Source organism: Heliconius melpomene, chromosome 1 (assembly GCF_056956725.1).
Source record: "Heliconius melpomene rosina isolate 202511_hmr_F chromosome 1, ASM5695672v1, whole genome shotgun sequence".
Classification (NCBI taxonomy): Eukaryota; Metazoa; Arthropoda; class Insecta; order Lepidoptera; family Nymphalidae; genus Heliconius; species Heliconius melpomene.
Genome location: NC_140389.1, coordinates 11209775 through 11224906, shown reverse-complemented (window position 1 = coordinate 11224906; position 15132 = coordinate 11209775).

The window sequence follows — 15132 nt, the reverse complement described above, 5'->3', positions numbered from 1 at the left end:
TTGTTATAATAAATTGTAAGTGCGATTTGGGATTTGAACAAATTAATCGGTTCTTTGCGAAATAAAATGAATTGATGAGTTTTCTTTATTGAATTAAATATTTTCAGTCACGTTTTTAATTAAATATATAACCAACAAAGATAAATTTGAAGTTGTCGTAGTAAAATATGTATTTGGTTAAGGATCGATTTCCAGTTTCAAGACTATTTACATTTTTAGGTTTTAGCGTTCACCATGCACTGTGTTTAACTGCGCAGATATTTCCAAATTACAAATGTCAGTAGTTTTTATTTGCTTATCCCATTTATTGCGTTATGAATGACATAGGTTTTCGCTGGCTTTAAACCTATATTTTAAATCGTACTGTGCTGTCGTTGGATTATGGTATGACGTTCTATTATATAGAAATATCTTTGGTTACAAATGAGCAAATACTAGTTGCTTCCAGTTTTAATTCGTTTGAATTATTAGATTATTATTCGTTAAACAATATGCACAACATTGTAGAGTGCATTCGACAACGTGTCAAGTAAATTATACACTTGCACCCCGGTGCCCCGGTGCTCCGCTGGGAGATGAGACTCTATTATTGTTATAATAAAACGCCATCTCACAGCACAGTCACAGGATCTAGACCTCAAAAGAAAAAAATATATTTTTTTTTGTTTCCCGCAAAATATATTTTTTTTGTTGTTTGTTGAGTGGCGCAACTCAACGCTGCACTTTGTCTCGTTTGCCAGAGCGAGAAAATGAAAATATTATATATTTTATTCTTCTTAGTGACAGTTACACGCTTATGCTTCTGTGCCACGACGGCCTCAAACAGCCGAAAACGGTCTCTTTATGTTTAAAATATATTTTTTAATTTACACAATACAGTTACGTAGATATATAAACAATGTATATGATTATAGTAAATTTATATAAAATTTAATTAAGTTAAAGTCAAAATATTTACTTAATTGAATTATATCTAATTAATATAACATTTCACCAGTGGGTGTACGTGGGGGTGTACTCGTATATGTTTATATGTTTATTTTAATACGCGTGTCGCGCGTATAGTACGGAATTTATTACGACCCTCGGGTGGATTAATGCGATACGGAAAATTTGAATTCAGGGCATTAGTTCGGATTGGTAGCTTTGAGAGAAGGCGGTGAATAGGTACACCTATCATAATAATAATGATCTTAGCGACATCCTTTTTCAATATAAATTTTAATAAATGTTTTTTTTAGTAAATATAAAAAAAATAAACATGTATGTAATAGAAATCGATAGAACATATACCTAAGTGAATACATTGTTTTCCTCAGATCTTATTTAAGGATGGAGAACCACGGATGTTCCATGATTTATGACCACTAATAACAAGAAAAACTGGCTATAATCTATTTTCTCTCGTATACAAATCGGTTGAACAGAAAACCATAAAACACCACACACAAAGAATCTTTATGTAAACATAACATGCATTAAAAACCGTTATATCTGTTGTCTTTAGTCATTTCGAGAGCCGTTATTTAGAACTGTTTGTATTGTATTGAGGCAGGCGGTATCTACGGCTAGATTATACGAAGTAGACCAATACATAATATGTATGTACTATGTCCGAACATTTAGAAGTTCAAAAAGACAATTAAAAGGCGGTGGGTAATTTTGTTTGAAAAGAACAAATTAAATGAACATGGCTTATTTCCCAGCTTGATCCAAGGGAGACAAATAGTCTAAGTAAAATTTATGTATCGGAATCAAATTCAATTTCGCCTTTGCATTTTTTACTCGATTTTTTAGAGCCGTATAACTTTAACGTCTGGCGTGAGGAGTGTTGTGGATATGCCAACAGTAATATTTAGAATTGGTAATAATCATTAATTTTAATTAACATTAACTGAAATTATAGGCCTTCATGACACAGTCATGCGACTATAAACGGTTGTGGGTTCGATTCTCTATCAGAGGAATATTTAATATTTCCATTTTCTCGCTTTGGTAACGAGGCAAAGTGCAGTGTTGATTTTCACCACTCAACACGCAAAGCCTCAAGAATTCACCTTAAAGGCCAATGGAGTTTCTTAACACTAGTTACCGGGTACCCTCTGCTTACATGGCTATTTGCGAGATACACCGTGAAGCTAAAAAAATTAATAAAAATATATGCTACCTACTATAGTATATTAGCTAGCTATTCAATTTTTTCATATCATTTAAAGAAATCTGCCCAAATACACGTTGCTCTTACCATAATCCATTGTTTTTAACATATAGTGCCCGTAATAAAATCTAATTTTAGTTTAATAATAAATAACGTTGATAAATTAAAACAACCGAAGCGTAGTAATACTTTCTCAATCTTGTGAATTTGTTGTCGCATAGGATTTTTCTAATCTTCTTTAGCATCGTTTATATTGATTATAGCGCTCCTGCCTTATTTATATTCAGTTGGAGTTTTTTCATCACGCCCTGTGCTTAATATCGCAATTTGTGTCGTAGTTGGCGTAAACTGTGGGGACCTGTCACCTTCCTTTTAGACAGCCAGTCTCTCACTGGAATCTTCCTTTTATTGCTGGTCGTAAACAAAAACAACCGAATAAGCCTAATCTTATTTATATTTATACAAACATTTGTATTCAAATATGGAATTAATATTAGTACCTAAAATCAAATAAATACGGTTTTTATAATGCTAAAACATTTTTTATGCCCTTCAAGATATGCAACGGCAATACATCCGATACGTATTTTTATTTGGAGCCTTTGAAATATTATGCCTTGAATTCTCCAATAGGATTTGAAAGCGCTCAAAAACTATGGCGCCGCAGATCAATTAGTTCCAAGTAATAAACAAAGCAAATATGTCCGTTATGAAAAGAATTCGGCTGCCCGGAGACTTCTTTTGATACATCAATCAAAATCATACACATAATGAAATCATCATTTGGGTGGCCATAGAGTGGGCTGTTCCGAGAAGTAGACTCCATGTGCACCGCCATTATCACATTCCTGATTTATTAATTAGAACTTAGACAGTCCCAGCCCAGAAAACAAAGGCGGACGACTTTTGGAACAGACTGTGAGCTGGTTTGTATGATATATACGAGTATAACCCTGAAGGCACTTTATAGACTGATGCTATCTACCAACTTTCATATTCTTTTATTATTACAGCTTCATTTATGTATGAATTTAGTAGGTACTTGTAAACATATTGCGGGTTTTATTGAAATATTATCGTAAAAACTATAATGAATTATGTTTATTAGTTTACTTGTGAATGCATTTAATTAAATTCACGTTTTACGAGTTTTAGGTGAAAATGTTGTATTTTGTGGTAGCCTTGATATGTGTTAAAATTAGCTATTCTAATGGTTCGTCTATTAATATTCAATATATTTCTGATTAACACTATTATTCAATGTTATTAATATTTTAACATAGTTACAGATCATAGAAAACACTATGGGCTTAACTTTCACAGCAATTGCGGAGACTACGTAAAAACTTTCAAATGTATGACAGCTTGCAAAAGCATCGGCTATCAAATATTTAGATTAAATAGCCTATGTAAGTGTAGCTGTCACGAAATGAAAACCAGTACTGTATTGCCTTATTTCAAATGGAAGACGAATGGGACCACGATGAAATTACATAAAACATTTAGTCCACGACTTTACGATGTCGTGGGAACCTTATCACCACGTTCTCTAACAAATGCTACGGAAGAGACCACTTCAACTGCCGGTGTATCTAAGGTTGGAAACACTACGTCGCAGTGTGGTGGCACTAATCATACTTTTACAACTGTTAGTGTGACAGGCACCGGAAATAGTAACGAAACTACAAATTTAAATACTACTGGAGGTGAAACTACGACCGTTAAACAATAATGTTAGGGATTTATTTCAAATAAAAGAACATAATAAAAGCTTATATTTATTTAATAGACTATCCTTCCCTTTATCTTTAATATGAATTTCTTATTAGATATTACAAATTATGTTGGTACATCTCAGCTTTTTTATCTTATCAAGAGACGTGAGTTTGAAATATGCAATTATTGTGTCAACTGACTGTTTGAAAAATATTTTAAGAATATAACATAAGTTAAAAAGTATGTCAGTAAAATTACGAATAAATTTTATCTAATATAGAAAATTTTAAAATTGATTTGAGCCGTGTAATACAAGACATATGTTGCTAAAATCTAGAAATATGTAAAACAAGATTTTAATTGATTTTATAATGGATTTGTAATTATTTTGAAGTAATTATGATTATTAATTAAACATAAATTTATGCGAAGTAGTGATACATTATACATATTCAGTTTTAATAATGTACTATATTGTACTATGTACTATATTGCAATTTATATATGTGATTAAAAGCCAGAATTTTACATCAAAAATAGGTAAGCATTAAATATTATATAAATAATTTCATTTCCAAAATTATTTTATAGCTATATTTAGATAATGTCTAATGTTGATTAATATTTGTGTATATTTGCTAAGTAAGAGATTAATAGAATAACTCTAATAGGATAAATGGCAAAAAATAAATTCATCTTTTGGAGAACAATTATTGAAAACTATAACATTTTTTTTGCAAAAAAATTTAAATTGGTGTTTATATTGCAATTACCACAATGACTAATCCGAGTAATTTCTTTTTGTAAAAATAAATTTGTATATGTTTCTATATGTTTCCTTTGCTCTCACTAGTGATAATAGAGTAGGTAATTTCCAAAAATCTCTTTTTTTTTCAATTTCTCTTTTCTATCTAATTGAGAGGGAAATGTGTTTCAGTTTTTGCGCCGTCGGAGTTATCAGGCACCAATATCTTAACAAACAGTAAGTAGTTGCTGTATATCAATTTTAATGATATAATTATTTTTGATGATTAAATTAGAAAACTTAAATAATATTTTGATTTAATCGTTAAAATTAGGATATTAAGAGACATACATTACATAATTTACATTTGTATTAAAAATAATTGTGCCCAATTTAACAATATTTAATATAATGTTATTCATAATTTTACAGATTCGTTGAAGTTGTTCTTGCGTTATGGATTCCATCAGACGTCAGAGTGTCAAATATTCGAAAAAGCGTACCTTTGCATTCAAAAGTGTATAGATTTGAAATATGATGTCGCTTCGTCAGATAAATATTGTTTTTGTACGTGCTATATAAAGAAAGAAAAATCTAAATATTTAAATAAATTTGGTCACTCGATCACCAAATGGAAATTCGGTGCACCGACGACGTCAAAACCTGCGTGGGCGCAAAAAATAACGCATAAAACAGATTCAATGCCATCAACAACCGACGAAAGTACTCAGTTTGCTGATAACGAGAATGTAACTAATACTATATTTGCTGCAAATTCTACAGAAACTAGTATACATAACGCCACGGATGAATCCAGTACAGATATAATGAATGATTTTTTTAAGTCTATAAATGATACAACTAACACCAATACTACGATTTCCGGTAATACAATTTCTACCACAGAAGAAATATAAATTTGACTCACGAAAAAAATATTCAATAAATTGTTATTAATATTTGTTAATATTTTCTAGCCGCCACCTAAATACTTTGAGTAAAGTAAGATGGTACCTAATGTTAAGACACTCCGTTTCCTATTTTCCTTGAGTGCCTTACCGAATTTATTGAGTTACGGAATTTAACGCCGCGCTTTTGCCTTGGTACCAAAAGGAAAATATTAATAAATAATTATTCATTCCTCAGAACTGAACCCACAAGCATTGCGTTACAATGGGCTTATGCCTCTGCGCCATAACGGCCTCAATGTTTATTATAATTATATGTATCATGAATATAACATTTTTCTTGAAAAATATATTATAGATACGCTCGAATCGTGATCTGAATACCTACGAGGAATTACTATATAATTATCAATACATCCTGCTTAATGGCAACATTAAGGAAATAATTTGTTGCCTTTCGTAAAATATTGGTAGTGCTCTATATTGAAATTAGCCCTATAATGAGTCGTTCTATTATTAATTTTAAATATACTTATATATATTTTAATAATTCATAAATGTGTGTTACATACATAATACATGTGGTAAAATACACACATATAATACTATTATATTTTACTACTTTAACAAGACTAAACAACTGTTTTTTTAACATTCTAATATTGTATTAAAGGCTGAAATAACACAAAATTGCAAGCATAATTTCTATTTTTTTATCTGTGGTCATAATTCTTATAAATATTATTTTAAGAAAACACTCAATAACAATAACTAAAATATAGAATCTATGTCGAATTTATTTTATAACATCTTTGGTTAGTTCACTCAATTTGGACCATCTGTAGACGAAACTTTTTACCAATACCCAAGCGGCGCAATGCGAGAGTGACGGCTATGACGTATCACTAAGATTTTTTACCAATACAGCGGGAACATAAATATGCTTTTATATCAATATATCAATTTCTTTTGTCAAGTTCGACGTCTGAGGCAAAACTGTTTTACTATAAACATTTTCATGATATGGGTAACTCGAGCCTTGGGCGTATAGAAAAATCGAAAAGGGAGAACATTTTAAGAATAAATTTAAAAAACACTTATTTTTCAAGTGTAGAAAACAATTATTTAAATAATGCATATATGCTGCTCTACATTTTACTTCTTCTTGATATCGAGTGATATTGTTGTGTTATTAAAATTAATAATATTTAAGACTGATGCATATTAATTACTAACATAGTAAAGTAAAATAGTAGTGTATATTATATGTTGTCCATTTCATACTGAGACAGGTAGCTAATCTCTACTCTTTTTAAAGTCTAATGTACCACGTAATTTACATTGTGATATAAATCGTACAAACTTACCAAAGTAAACAGTCAATCTTCGAATAGAAAATATAGCAATAAATATAGATTTGGGTTAAAACTAAATATGCGATGTTGAGCACCATGTCGCTTTTCATAGTTTTGGCCTTTTGTCACCCAGGGTATAAGTTATAAATCTTACGATGACCCTTCTTTATGGCAGCAGTGATCCACACAGTAGGTCAGCCGGGAGTCCGGGACGGGGATGGACGCAATAAAATTTCGATTGTCGATATTTATTAAAGATTGACCCTCGTTTTTCTATAATATTTATGGATGTTAAATATTATTTATTCTTTTGATCTTACAACAGATGCACATCAAGCAGTGGAAACTAATTTATTTGTTTAGTATTTTATTACTATGATGTTAATTTAATGTAATAATTCTAAAATGTTAGTTAGCATACTTGCATATGGAAGTATAATAAGAAGATATAAAATGAAGGATATTAAATTAATACATTTAATTTTGTCCAAACAATAAACGTTAAGCTAAAAGAAATTAAAATACACCTGGAACAAATATAACAAGAAAATTATTTTATATATCACAAAGTAAAGCCTCACAAAATAAAGACTTTTTATGTAAGACTTTTTTTCATAGAGAATCAATCATATAAACTTCTAATCCAGTGGTATTGTTCAGCAAGAGATTGAGTCATAGATAATGAAATAGCCTTCTTTTATCTGTCTTTGCACAATCGAGGGCAAAACAAGAGGAAGGCAAACAATAAATCCTCCTACATAAAAATTGCAACAACTTTGTTCATAATACCGATAGAGGCATCATCAAAAGTTGGTTCGATTCGCACCCTCGCGCCCATTCGTGCAGAGATTACCAATAAATCCAATACGGGATAATTGGCCCGCTTAAGTCTGTTCTATCTTTCTACTTAGTTCAGTCGTCAGAATGCCAGCTCAGGCCCCTTGGGAGAGTCCAGTTCTGCTACAAAGACCTATTAATGCCAAACAAAAATCACCTCTTGACCTTCATGTTACGAATTATTTTCAGATGCTAAATATGGGAAAGCAAAACAGCCAGTTAATGAAGAAAGTATAGCAATGCACTGAATTAGATATTATTATTCTCTCGTTTACTATTGTATTTATGAAAATAAATATTTATAGTAATATATTGAAATCAAATTAAGTTTCTACTATTGCCGACAAGTGCATGTGTTATTCTTCTTACAGATACTAAAATTTCTCTAGCGTGGTGCTAACGAGTGTTGAAGCGCACTTGGAAGAAAGTTCATATTTCTATTTTTTTTTTCAAATTGAGGAGACTTTTTAAGAAAAAAATTTTACTCATTTTTGTATTTGTTTTCTTTTTTACTAAAAACCCCTATCATAAGTATTGACAGAAGACGTACTCGTATGTAGCATGATGGACATAGGTGTCGTTTTTCCCTCTCGTCTAATGGATGAGTATTATTTAGTGCGAGGGTGGCAGCGATTTGATATTCGCATCAGACGGCCCTCGGGACCGTTGTGACATGGTTCTGTTGCAAAACTACTAGCTTTTTATAAGTTAGATATGGGAATGTGCTTTGATAAATCGATCATGGGCCTTTTATAACGTCTACCGTAAAAGTGAAATAGGGGTCTACCCTTGCTGAAATCGCTCAGTTTTTTATCGTTTTTTATAAATTCCTTGACAAACTAGATATATATTAAATAAAGAATAAAAACGACTAAAAACAATATCATAACGTTATCATGGAAAGTTTATTTCTTAGACATTAAAAGTATTATTTAAGAAAAAACTTTTAATCGGTAGTTATGAGTAAAAAAAGGGTAAAATTACGCACAAAAGATATGCCTTTCACCGTTCACCCCATGACGAGCTGGAATTACAACGTCAGTCAAAGCGGAAAAATCCTGTTCCGAAAAATTAGCCAGCAAAATTCCGACAAATAATTAATTCGGAATAATCATACAAAACGATGCGAGCAGGATTCTCGGGCATTATTACCATTCATTTCAAATCAGCCGTGTGAAGGCCGGGAGGGTGAGGCCTCGTCGACCTGAATAAGCATACATTTTCCAATCAGGGCACGTATCATTTAACTCGCTATTAAATTCGACTTCTTCCCTTCGAAATATCATTATGTCAAATGTTAAGGCTCGTCGTATGTAAGCAACCTATCGGTAATTCAATTGAATTCCAAAATTAATTTGTCTGATCTAAATGTCAACAAGAGAAAACATGACAAAAGTTCGAAAAATGTCTACAGATTTTGGGTTTTCGAGTTCATGTCGTTTAATATAACGGTATATTCTGGGTGATGATACTTATGGTTATTAATTAATGTTAATTGTGTGCGAAAAACGAAATTATTTTTTTCAAAGGAGGCGGTACTTCCAAAATTCATAAAAGATCTTTTCGACCTAAAATTTATTGTGTGGAGAGCATTCAGATGCCGAAAAAGGAGCGTGAATGAATCGTTATACCAACTCAGAAATACGATTCATAAACGCCGTCATAACATTCATGCTTAAGACCTTTTACTGTAATTACTCGCGCGGAGAGCAAGCCGGAGGGATAAATTAGAGTATTAAATTTTTATGAAAGAAGTCTTGGTTGTTTCTTACAAATCCACATTAATTTCATTGAAGCATGCCAGACATATAAATTAAAGTGTGTGATTCTTTGTGTTTCACCCGTTTTAAGCGTAGTCCTTTAGAAATTTACATTTCTTTGCGCGCGTAAAGTGTTAGAACATAGATAAGAGCTATTTATGAATACGGATCTTTGTAAAAAGAGATTGTATTTTTGTTTCGTTTTCGTCGGCGTTGTTAAGGATTACATACGGTTTGTTGATGGATTAATAAATGTGATATTTTATACAGTGGTACGTCAGCGCGGTGTCACCGGGGCACGCGCCACTACCGCGCACCTGACGCGACACCCGAACTCCCTCATTTATTAAATTAATAACTCCAACTGAACATCGTCGTTACGCATTTAATTGGAGGGGTGATGAGCACAAAGAGAACTTTTCACGCATTATCTAAGCGTTTAGCTTAAGCTCTATGAAAAGTGTTAATTTAAATTATTAACTTTGAGATACCTGCTAATATTAAAATATTCCTTTTATTTTTTTTAATAAATTATTCAAAATTTGCATAATTTTGATACTAATAACGAATTAAACGATCAAGCCTCTATCACAAGCCGGGCAGAATGGTATCAAAAAGTATAATTAGCGCTAACGGTAAAATTTCGTTGTTTACAAACATATTATTTGCCAGCGCCAACGAAGCTTAAGGCTATATTTTACTTAGAAATTTAAGATATATAATTAAGAATTTTGCTAGCGTAATAATTTCGGGATCTCCTAATGAATGATATCAAGTTTCTGGTAATTAACGCCAGAGGCTTATTGTTGTTTTTGTTATTAAATATAAATATGAAATTAAATTTAAAAAATAACGGAAACATTTTTATACATGTAAATTATTTTTATAATAATAAATTACTATCGGTAACTTCATACATATTATGTCTCTATAAAATGTATATAAATAATAAAGTAATGAGTATCGGTGAAGACCTTGGCGCGCGGTGTTCGTTTCACCGTGTGTTGCTGTTGAGGCCCTACAATAGCTAGCGTGATACAAATATACACATAATTTTAATGCTGGGGTGAAGCATTAAAAGTCAGGGATCAAATGCCTTTAATACTATGTGAAGAAACTATGGAGCGGCCTTTATGGTAAAAGTCTACATGGTTTTTACAGAAGTAGTGTATTTAATTTATTCAAAATCAAAATATTCTCTATTTAATTAGGTCATTACAAGAATTGTTGAATCGTTAAGTTACATAGAAATGTCAGTAGTTTAAGTCCCACATGATGCTACCATTTGTTACCATGAACTTATCAAATGGAATGGGTGGTATTTTAGGTATTATAAGTAAATATTTTAAATTATATAGCTTATTTATGAAAAATTGTCACATTATATAAGATGTATAAATAATAAAATAAAATTTATTCTTAAGCAAAAGGAACCACTTGCCTATAAGTAAGCTGGCCTAGGTGGGGCCATAAAGCCATTATGGCCGTAGAACCTAATGATGATTCTGATATAAATTGCATATTCAAATAATATTAAATACGAACATAGTGTGTAATCTCCATAGTTTTTTAATAACAAAGTATAAGGCGTTTATTCAGGCAGCGCGCACGCGACGCTCACGGCTTACCTGCGCCGTCCGCACTCGACTTACTTTAATCTCCAATCATATTCACTAATAACACTTACCGTCAAGTGCCACGGACTAACATAATAAGTATATTGTAATTACCTTGCCCCATTAGCGTTGTTTTAACATACCCTTTAGATAGAAGGTTAATGTTTTGAAAATGTGCAAAACATTTCTATGCTCCATTGATATACACATATGTAGGTACATACAGCGATGTTTGTAAATTCTAATTTGATATTAGATGTTTATATTTAATTTATCGAGTTGGTATTTGCTCTCCTGGTTTAAGATGGCAGCATCTATATATTTATTGATGAAGAAAGGTTAAAAAAATATGTGAGTTACAAAAAAAATACTCATGACATTTTACAATTATGGCAATATATGCAATTTACAGCTATATCTAAATGTCCCTTAAATGAAATGATTAAAACAACTTTGAATCGGACAACAAACTTTGAAAGTGGTTTTCGTTTACATTGAATATATTATTTGAATCCGTAAAGATTATTCACAATAACATAAGTAATTATAAAGATTTGAAGATGAGTAGGTATCTAAATGGGGAAATATTAAATAGAAATACCTCTAGTGCTATTATCTACCATTAAATATTTAGTACAAATCCGTTCACATACAACGCATACGTCGATAGGGCTTTAGCCGTCACCCTTTTAATTTACGAGTTGGACGAGGGGTCATTAAACAATAAAGTGTTGATTAAAAGCCCGTATGCGCGGGCGCGGGCGCGGGCGTTGCGAAACGCGCTTCCTGCAGTCAGCCATTATTTTATCATTGATGATTGGCACTGCCAATCTTGCTGGTTACTGCGACCCACATCTCGAACAGAAGATGCCATTATCTGTTTTTTATCAATCTAATACAATAAATTCATTATTTTTATTTAATTAAATTGTTTTTTTGGTTTTTTTTTGTGGACATAAAATTAAAAGACAAATGATAAGACGAATTGTTGTAAATAATATAAATGATATGAATACTATTATAATTAAAAAAAATTATAAATAATCAATTATAACATAGACAGCATCTGAGACTCTAATGCTCCTCAAATAAATAATACTTAGTAAAGTATCAAGATCATTGAATGTCTGTATTGAACATTAATTGACATCTTGATGATCCGCCATTCACAATAGTAGGGAGTAACAGATAATTACTTGAGATAATACGGGGAGCAATGAACAAGAACCTCATTAGGGCGGGGATTTCAGTTTCATCATGTATAATCCCTTGCAACAATGTCCCGTTGAAACCACGTCGAGAGCATTTCTATCGCATGCCCATTTCATTTTACACATTACAGTTTGCACGTGTCTAAAAAGCTTCACGCAGTATCCCGCACACAGCAGCGTAGGCAGATTGAATCTAGTGTTAAGATACTCCGTTCACCATTTTCCACCGCCATTTTGGAGGCATTGCTTGTTAAGTGGCGAAACTCAACGTGACGAAGAAGTGAAAATATAGATTGAAATAAATATTTTATTTCTTCGAGTAGGGATCGACCCCACAACCAGTAGCGATTACATTCACACACTTGTGCCTGCGCCACGAGCGGCTTCACCTTACTGTTACACCTTATTATGTGTAATGCATTCACATACTGAGATCATCTGGAAAACCATTTATGGATATTGTATACAGATCGTTAAAAAGAAAAGCGTCCTGTTAACAGATTTTAAATCATTGCCGTCACCAGTCGCCATTGTAACGTCAGGTTAGCTCAGAAGCGGTCGTTCAAGGAGAACAAAATGATCTTCGTTGGATCGGATTGTGAGTTCCACACCTCGGATCAATAGATCTCATTCAAATAATAAGTTATAGATCAGGGTTGGTGTCTTCTCGCGAAGGTGACTCGACTTCGTCCGTGGCCACATATGAGTATGGAAATACATATTTATTTCAAGCCGCAATTCCCATCTTCCTTTGTGATCAGAGAATATGATAATTGTCGTATTTTTATTTTACCCCATGACAGGTCGTAGCGCTCTTCACCGTGAACTATACAACACCTTTGTATGTAAAAAGGCTAAAAGAAAGGCTTTGAGATTTTGAATTTAAATTTAGATATATCACATATATTGTTTTTTTATCTTAAAACATAAAATATAGTAAATTCAACCCTAATTTATGGTAACCTACAATTACCGCGAAATGTCGCGAGTAGCTCGAAGAAGCGGGTCAACAAACGCGCTATTGACATTTCGTTGTATTACATATCACATACGTCTCATGACTTTGTACTTTGAATTAAGAACAGAATATACTTTTATTAAATAAGCGAATCAATTTTACATTTTTAAATATAAATTATTATAAAAAAGATACATTTAAAAATATAAAAAACCACACTTCCGAGGGCGGGACAAGGGTCCAAGCCATCGGTGGCTAGGGCTCCAGAGAGAGGAACCTCCGCACAATACGTGCCGTCTCAAGTATTACTGCCTTCTGTATCCGGTTCTTGATCCAACAGCTAAGCGATAGCCTCTTAAGGTGTTGGTCGAGGCTTTTCGCTATTAAACCGTTAACCGAAACCACTATCGGCACAATGATAGTCGCATTGACATCCCACATGGCGGTAATCTCATGGGCTAGGTCCAAATATTTAGATTGTTTTTCTTTTTCGGCCTTCACGAGATTTTCATCATGTGGGATAGTAACGTCAACAATCACTGCGCGGCGCGCCGCTCGGTCTACTAGTACTATATCAGGTCTATTGGCAACAATATACCTGTCAGTAATAATAGACCGATCCCAGTAGAGCAAAGCACAGCTATTTTCAAGAACAGACATGGGATTGTACCTGTAGTAAGGCACCTCCAATTCTACAAGGCCATATTGAAGAGCAAGTTGCTGGTGTATTATCTTGGCTACTTGATTGTGTCTATGCAAATACTCGCCATTAGCAAGATGAGAACAACCAGAGACAATATGTCTGAGGGACTCCCCAGGTCGATGACACGCCCGGCAGATGTCGATAGTGCCATCTTTCATAATATGTCTCTGGTAGTTCCGTGTCTTGATAACTTCGTCCATAATTGCACAGACAAAACCTTCAGTTTCTCCGAAAAGATCCCCGAACTGTAACCAAGATAATGATGAAACAGTATCCACGTCCTGGCCCACTAGGGCTCTATGGAATCTACCATGCAGCTCCTTGCTCTTCCATACAGCCATGCGATCAGAAGTAGTAAGTACTACAGGCCGACGCCAGTTCTCTTTGCCCAAGGAAAGAGGAGTAAGGCCTTTGTCAACTGTTACCACATCCTTGTGCATATTCACGTCAATCTTGAGAAAATATTCTCTAAGACTGCATACCTCGTGGTTATGGAGGTTATTAATATATCCAAAATCCTCTAAATCTAAGAAACATAAGATAATAAGAATGACAGTGTTTTTTCACTATTCTTTTATTTAATATTTTAAATAGCTTAAAATGCACACTTAAATAGCCCAAAGCGATTTTGTTTTGCCAGAATCCCTCCAACTGGATCACGACGGCATCAATGAAAATAATAATAACCGGTCAAGTGTGAGTCGGTCTCGCCCACCGAATGATACGTAGCAATTATATCACTGTAGGTCAATGTGCGTGACTTATAAAAGTTAACAAACTTATGTTTGCGGGCGTATGCACTCTTTGTGTATGAAACTAACTACTAAAATAAATTTTTTATTTTGTTTTTCTATTATACATCTCACAAATTTCCATTTTTGGGACCGTAGACTTGGATATTTGATATTAATTTCAACTTATTTTTTTCTTTTGAGGTACCTAAAAATAAAAAAATATATAATAAAGTTAACGGACTTCGTTAATATTATTTAAAGAATTCATCATATTAACATTAACCAACTCTGCTATTATCACCTTATATTATATTCCTATCTATATTTTGTTGCTGGCATACAATAGGTACTTTCAGACTGTTAATTGAAACGTTGACTTTTGTATAGATTTATAATAGTTGCTTATGAATAAAATGTCATCTATCTGATTT